This window comes from Callorhinus ursinus, unplaced genomic scaffold (genome assembly GCF_003265705.2).
Source record: "Callorhinus ursinus isolate GAN/ISIS: 27379988/994484 unplaced genomic scaffold, GSC_fseal_2.0 scaffold24, whole genome shotgun sequence".
Taxonomy (NCBI): domain Eukaryota; kingdom Metazoa; phylum Chordata; class Mammalia; order Carnivora; family Otariidae; genus Callorhinus; species Callorhinus ursinus.
Genome location: NW_027397086.1, coordinates 16,729,909 through 16,736,483, shown reverse-complemented (window position 1 = coordinate 16,736,483; position 6,575 = coordinate 16,729,909). Strand labels below are relative to the sequence as shown.

At 55.2% G+C, this 6,575-nt stretch overlaps 1 long non-coding RNA gene across 1 annotated transcript; it reads left to right on the top strand.

Moving 5' to 3' along the window:
- The first annotated feature begins 236 nt into the window (after window positions 1–236).
- Window positions 237–5,746, top strand: LOC141369964 (uncharacterized). Its single transcript, XR_012373570.1, has 4 exons — window positions 237–403; window positions 621–840; window positions 5,109–5,184; window positions 5,640–5,746. It is a non-coding gene; the product is annotated as an uncharacterized lncRNA (long non-coding RNA).
- Window positions 5,747–6,575: the final 829 nt, after the last annotated feature.

Below are 6,575 nucleotides of genomic sequence, written 5' to 3'. Positions count from 1 at the left end.
AGGGAATCTGTCTCAGGTGAGGCCCCTCCAGGGGTCTCCAAGTCTCCAAGGAGCAGCCAGAGGAAGGTCTCCCACGGAACGGAAGAAGGGGGAGGGGCTCCGAGAAGAAGGAGTTTCCAGAACACTCTCAGGGGGGCAGGTCCCTCCCCCGCTCCCAGCTGGTTAGAGATTCTCTGACAAACTCCCAGGAGCTGCGCTGCCTCAGAATGGCAGTTTGTCGTGTGCGTTGGAATCGCTCTCCGCCATCTCCACGACGCCAGTGAACTCTGCTATCCAAATTAACTCTGCATTGCAAGGCCTTTGGGATAAGGTGGGAGGTGCGGTGTTTCCAGACTGGAGCCCAGTGGGCCGCTGGGACAGAGGGCAGCTGTAAGGCCAGAGAGCAAGGAGGACCAATGAGGACGTAAGCCTGCCGAAATCCACATGAACCCTGGGGAGGATATGCCAGGCCGCAGGGTGGGGACTGGAGTAACCTTATCACATAGGACAGGGGGATATTGGGACACCAGGCAGTTCTCCTTGGGAAGAAGGCACCTACACTGGCTTGGAGCGGTGGGCATCAGGGAAGGCTTCCTGGAGGAATTGAAGGCTAAGGCAGGTCTTTTTTTTTTTTTTTTTAGATTTATTTATTTGAGGGAGAGAAAGAGCGCATGCGCACGTGCGAGAGCGTAAGCGCGGTGGCAGGGGCAGAGAAAGAGGGAGAGAGAATCCCAAGCGGACTCTGCGCTGAGTGTGGAGTTCGACACCGGGCTTGATCCCACGACCCTGAGATCACGACCCCAGCCAAAACCAAGAGTCCAACCTTAACCAACTGCACCACCCGGGTACCCCAAGACTAAGGTGAGTCTTTAAATGTGCATCAGAGATTGCCAGAGGGGGGCAAAGGCATCCGCCTGTTGTCTGCAGAGACCGAATCCCACCTTGCTGAGCTGTCTCCCACGTGCCAGGCCCCCAGCTAAGTGCTTCCCATAGGTAATGAAAGCAGGTGGCCACGAGGGACTGGCTGGTGTGACAGGTTCAAGGTGAGAAGGTGCAGGAGAGAGGAGGAGGGGTCCTGGCCTGACCGAGGGGGATGTTGAGATGTGACTAAAGGCTTTACTGCAGTGGGGAGGCAGGAGAGGCTTTGCGCAGGGGTGGTCAAGTGATGTGATCCCAGGGAGGGAAATGCCCGATGGCCTTTGACGAGTCCTCAGTGCCTGGTGTTGGGGTACACGTGGAGTGGTGAGTAGCACCACGGAGCTCGGTGTCAGGCAGCCCAAAGGTCGCAGAGGGCCACTCCAGAGCGACTCGGCAGTTGGTGTGATTCCTGGATGGCATCTTGATGAATGGCCTGCCTATTCCAAGAAGGGCTTGATGGTGGTTTTCCAAGAACTGCTGTTTCTTTCTCCCCTGCAGCTCCTGCTCGGGCCAGGAGGGGAGGGGCCCTTGAGCCAGTTGAGCCCCGCTTGTAACTCTCGCTGGCCTGTGCGGCCGGGGCTGGGAACGGGACATGTGTCAGTCAAGTGCCTCCCTGGTGCCTGGCCTGGGCCACGTGCCTCACACCCACACGTGGTTCCCCAACCATCCCAGGAGGCAGAGCCTGTTAATCCCACCTTACGAGGAAACCAGGCCTCAGGGAGGGAGAAGGACTTGCCCAAGGCCCCTGGGCTCTGTAGAAAGGTCTTGACTCTGGGTCTGTCTTTCCAAAAAGACCATCTCCCAAGAAGATCCCCTCAGCCCCACCCTAGCCGGGTTGCCTCAGTTTCAAGAAGTAGGAGGACGTCTCTAGCAACCTCTGCTGCCTGAGGAGCAAGGGGGTACATGGGTGAGAGGGTGCCTGGCCTGGCTAAGCCTCTGGGATGGGGACGGATGGAGAGGTGGTCAGGAGGAAGGCCCACATCGCTGCTATGTCTAGCTCCATCTTCCTGGCTCCCATCTGGGTAGAGTCCATGTCTCTGCAGGCAGGGAAGAGGAACCAGCACCCCTCATGGAGCGAAACCCTACAAGCCCACAACCACCCCTGACTCCCCTGCCTGATCCCTGAAGCCAAGAGGCTGTCCTCCTCGCTCCAGAGACTTCTCTCCTTGTGGCTGCCAGGGACCTGCCTTCACCTCTGTCTCCCCTCTGAGCCAGTTCTCTCCTCTGATAAAATGGGGCAGTGATGCCCCGTGGCTGGGTGGGTGTGAGAGAGAAGTGAGGTCCTGTTTGTGGAGAGCCTGGGCCCCTGACTGCCAACTGCCAGCTCTGGGCACCATCCCCACGATTGTTGTGTCTTTGCTTGCAGGCTCTTTGGCACTGAAGGCCAGTCCGTTGTCGGGAGGGGCAAGGCGGCTAGGTTCTGGCTCCTGGTCGGTGGGTAACATGCTTCTCTGAACTTGGGCTTTGTTGTCTGTGACCCTTTGGGCTGGGGATTTTAAGACTGGATGTCCCCAGAGGCGAAGTCCAGTTCTGACATGAAGGGCAGGGTCTGGTGGGGTAGAACTCTGTCCAGTGGTCTCTTTCCCTTCAACTGCCTTCTCTACCTGTTGTGTTTTCCCCCAACAGATGGCCCTGGAAATGTCTTGAAAAGGTGTCCCTTTGGATAGTGTGCCGGGGGAGAAGGAGGGACCCTCTCCCCAACACAGGCCCCCTTCCAGATATGCTACTGGCCTGATGACAGCATCCACACGCAGCATCCTTCAAATACCCACTATACACACACAGTGTATCAAACAGACATAATGCACACTTACACACACCACCCCCGATTCAGACACACAGCCAGCATACCACACAGACACAACACAACACATACTACAAATACGGACAATACACATAAACATACAAACACACACATACACAATATACATACACATACTCCGTTGCGCATGTCATACACATGGGCCATATTCATACATTATCAGACAGAGATTTATACACACACACGGATGCCTACAGAACTCTAGGATATTTAGCATCTTTTTAAAAAAAAAATTTATTTACTTGAGAGAGAGAGCACGCGCACACACAAGCAGGGGGAGGAGCAGAGGGAGAGGGAGAAGCAGGCTCCCCGCTGAGCAGGGAGCCCAACCAGGACCCCGGGATCACGACCTGAGCCGAAGGCAGATGCTCAACCAACTGAGCCAGGCAACCCCATTTAGCGTCTTTTGATTGAGAAAATAACAAAAGCTTCAGGGGTTCAGTGATGCTCAAAAATGATTTGGCGGGCGCCTGGGTGGCTCAGTTGGTTAAGCGACTGCCTTCGGCTCAGGTCATGATCCTGGAGTCCTGGGATCGAGTCCCGCATCGGGCTCCCTGCTCAGCAGTGAGTCTGCTTCTCCCTCTGACCCTCTTCCCTCTCGTGCTCTCTGTCTCTCATTCTCCCTCTCTCAAATAAATAAATAAAATCTTTAAAAAAAATTAAAAAAAAAATGATTTGGCATTTCATTCATCCCCAGAGTGTCTTTGGACAAGTGGAAACCAGCCATTCAAGGCTACACCAAACACATTGTTTATTCTGGTCCCAGACAGCGCCCAGATCGTATGGATCCAGGCACCCCAGTGGGGATGCGGCACATGCCAGAGCTCTGGGGTGCCACGGTGGGGACCCCTGGTTCGAGCCACCCTTCAGTCTCCCCCTTCCAGGGAGACTTGGGGCTCCGAGTCTCTTGCTCCTCCACTGTCGTCATCCTGGGCATGGCTTCTCTCTCTCCACATCACAGGCCCGAGGCTGTGTGCGCGTGTGTGCGCGTGTGTGCGTGTGCGTGCGTGTGCGCGTGTGTTGGGGGAGGGAGGCGGACGTCGTGCCGGACAGCGTTCACCCTGCCGCATCCATGAGCTCATGAACCACTGTCTCCAGGATCCTCCTGCAGGGAAACTTCCTGGTCAGCTCCACCCAGAAGGGAGAGCAGATGGAAAATTGGAGCAAGCCCTCCTCTTGGGTCAGGGAAGAAAATATTCTTTTTCCCCCTTCTCTCTAAAAATATGCTCAGACCTTTTTTGAGCCTTGATGCAATAAAAACCAGCTGTGGCTTAGAACAGCCCCCACAGCTTTTGCCCAGGGAGAAGGAAAACACAAACAGCCGTTGGAGGCGGGGTCCATGCCTGTGTCCGGGCGCCAGGCCCAGCCTCCAGCCACCTCCACCCTGGAGTTGTGTCCCAAGTGGGGATCCAAGAGTCCCTGCTTGTTTGTCCTGGTGTGGGCTCAGGACGCCAGGGGTCACTTAGCCCTTCTTTCAATTCTTGGTGCAAGGATGACAAGATGACAAGAGGCGGGTGTCATCTGTGACTTGGATTCTGCCCCCAGGTACTCCTCTACTGGGGGACACAGATGGGTACTCGAGGTGCCCAGAGCCAAACTAAAGGAGTCCTCTGGTGGCCTAGGGGAGGGAGAGGTCATGTCTGATACGGGGAACAGGAAGGCTTCCTGCAAAATGGGACCGTGAGGTTTGTCCCTTTCTCTGGAAGATCCATTCTGGGCCGGCTCATGAGGCCCTGATGACAGATGGGGAAGGGACAGCCCTCTGTCACCCAGCACACCAACAGCCGGTAGGGTGGGCACCCAGGCTCTGGAGGAGGGCTTCCGGGTATGGATTTGTGGTTTGGAGAGCCCACGCCGGGGCTGGCTTCCTAACACAACTCTGTCCCCAGAAAGCTGCTGCCCCCATCAGCCGTGCTGCAGGTGAGAAGCACGTGAGGCCTGTTCCTCCCTCCTGGGGACGGGACAGCAAGTGATGCCTAATGGGGACACTCATGTCATCCTGTCTCATTCCCCCACGGAACCTGTGAGGATGGCTTTGTCACCCTTTCTCAGAAGACAAAACTGAGGCCCGAGGGGTGAATTGTCTTTCCCCGAGACCTACAGCAGTTACAGAGGAGAGCTGGGATCTGAGCCTTGTGTGCCGGCCTGGGGCCGCTCTGCCTCGGCTCCTCTCCTTCCTACCACCCCGTGCCCCCTCTAACCATCATGGGATCCCAGGCCTTGCAGGCCACACAGTGGGGGGTCCGGGGAATGTTTATGGGGTGGCTGGCTGGCCTGGGGAGAAAATCCAGGCTGGGCCAGAGCCTCCTCAGCCAAAGTCCTCCCCTGGCCTGGAGAGACGCCTCCTCTTCGGGCAACCCCAATGCAATGGCCCTTCGCTCCTCTCCAGGTTCCATGAGCCACCGAGGGAGGCCTGGCTGCCTGAAGGCTGCTCCCCCATCCCCCACCGTGCCCAGCCCAGCAAGGTGAGCCGACTCCAGCGCAGACACTGGGAGGTAAATGGAGGTGATGGTCAGTAGTGACCTTAAGGGTGTTGGGGCTACCAGGAGTGGTTGGGGACCCCTGAAAAATTAGAAGGGGGTCCCCCAGGGGCAGATGAGCTAAAAGTCATTATGGGGTGAGTGTCTGTGTGTGCGTGCGCGCACACACACTCGTGCCCACTGCAGCCCATGCTGCTTCTTGGGCCAACTCTCCCGTTGGCCTTAGATGTCCCTCAGTGTTTTCTGGAGTCTCTGAGTGGTGCCAGCAGCAGCCCCTAGAGGCAGGTGCCTCCTGGCATTGTGGCGAGTCTACCGTCTTCCTGACTCGGGGATCCTCACAGTCTTGCCCCCAAACCTCCCAGCCACCCTGGAATCCCCGCTTTTCTCTGCCTCAGCCTGGACCCCTCCCACCTGCCGAGAGCTTTCCTGTCTTACTTTAGATTTCGTCCCGACACCCCCTCTCACTGCCTTTGGAGCTTCCCGGAGATCCACGGCAATCGGAGAAGCGATGATGATGTAAGAATAATATAATGATCCTAAAGCCAATGATGCTCTTGGTGCGTTCCATCAAGCAGTAAGTACCAGTAGCTGTGCTAGTTGCTTTGCGTTCATTCTTGCTCTCAATCCTCACAATAAGCCTGAGAAGTAGTTAATGGTGCAGACTCCTGAAAGAAACACAAGGCCTAATCAAAGGGTGGATTCAGTGGGTGTCAAACTTGAGTCACTGGGGGCATCAGAACCCTGGTGCTCGTGTCCTGCCCCCCCAGGGGTTGTGATTTCATCGGTCTGGGGTGTTGGCTGTTGGCCTGGGGTTTTGAAATTTTTAAAGGATTCCAGAAGATTCTAGCCTACTGACAAGTCTGGGCACCATGGGTTTTCGTGAAAAGTGTAATAAAGGGATTTAAAAAAAGAGCTTTACTGAGGTATTGTTAACATACAGTCGACTGCATTTACTTAAGCTACATAATTTGATGAGGTTTTTGTTCACCATCTTAATCGTTTTTAAGCGTTATGGTTCAGTAGTGTTGAGTCTATTTACATTGTTGTACAGTGGGTCTCCAGAACTTCTTATCTTGCAAAATTGAAACTGTGTACCCTTTAAGCAACGACTCCCCATCTCCCCCTCCTGCCTCCCCAGCAGGCATCTCTCTACTTTCCGTCTCTGTGACTGCCTACTCTAGGTGCCTCATGTAAGTGGAATTCGGACAGTATTTATCTTCTTGTGATTGGCTGATTTCGCTTAGCAGAGTGTCCTCAGGGTTCATCCATGTTGTAGCAGGTGTCCGAATATCCTTCCTTTTTAAGACGGGACCATATTCCATTGTAGGTGTGACCCACATCATGCTCATTTGTTCATCCATTTATGGATGCTTGGG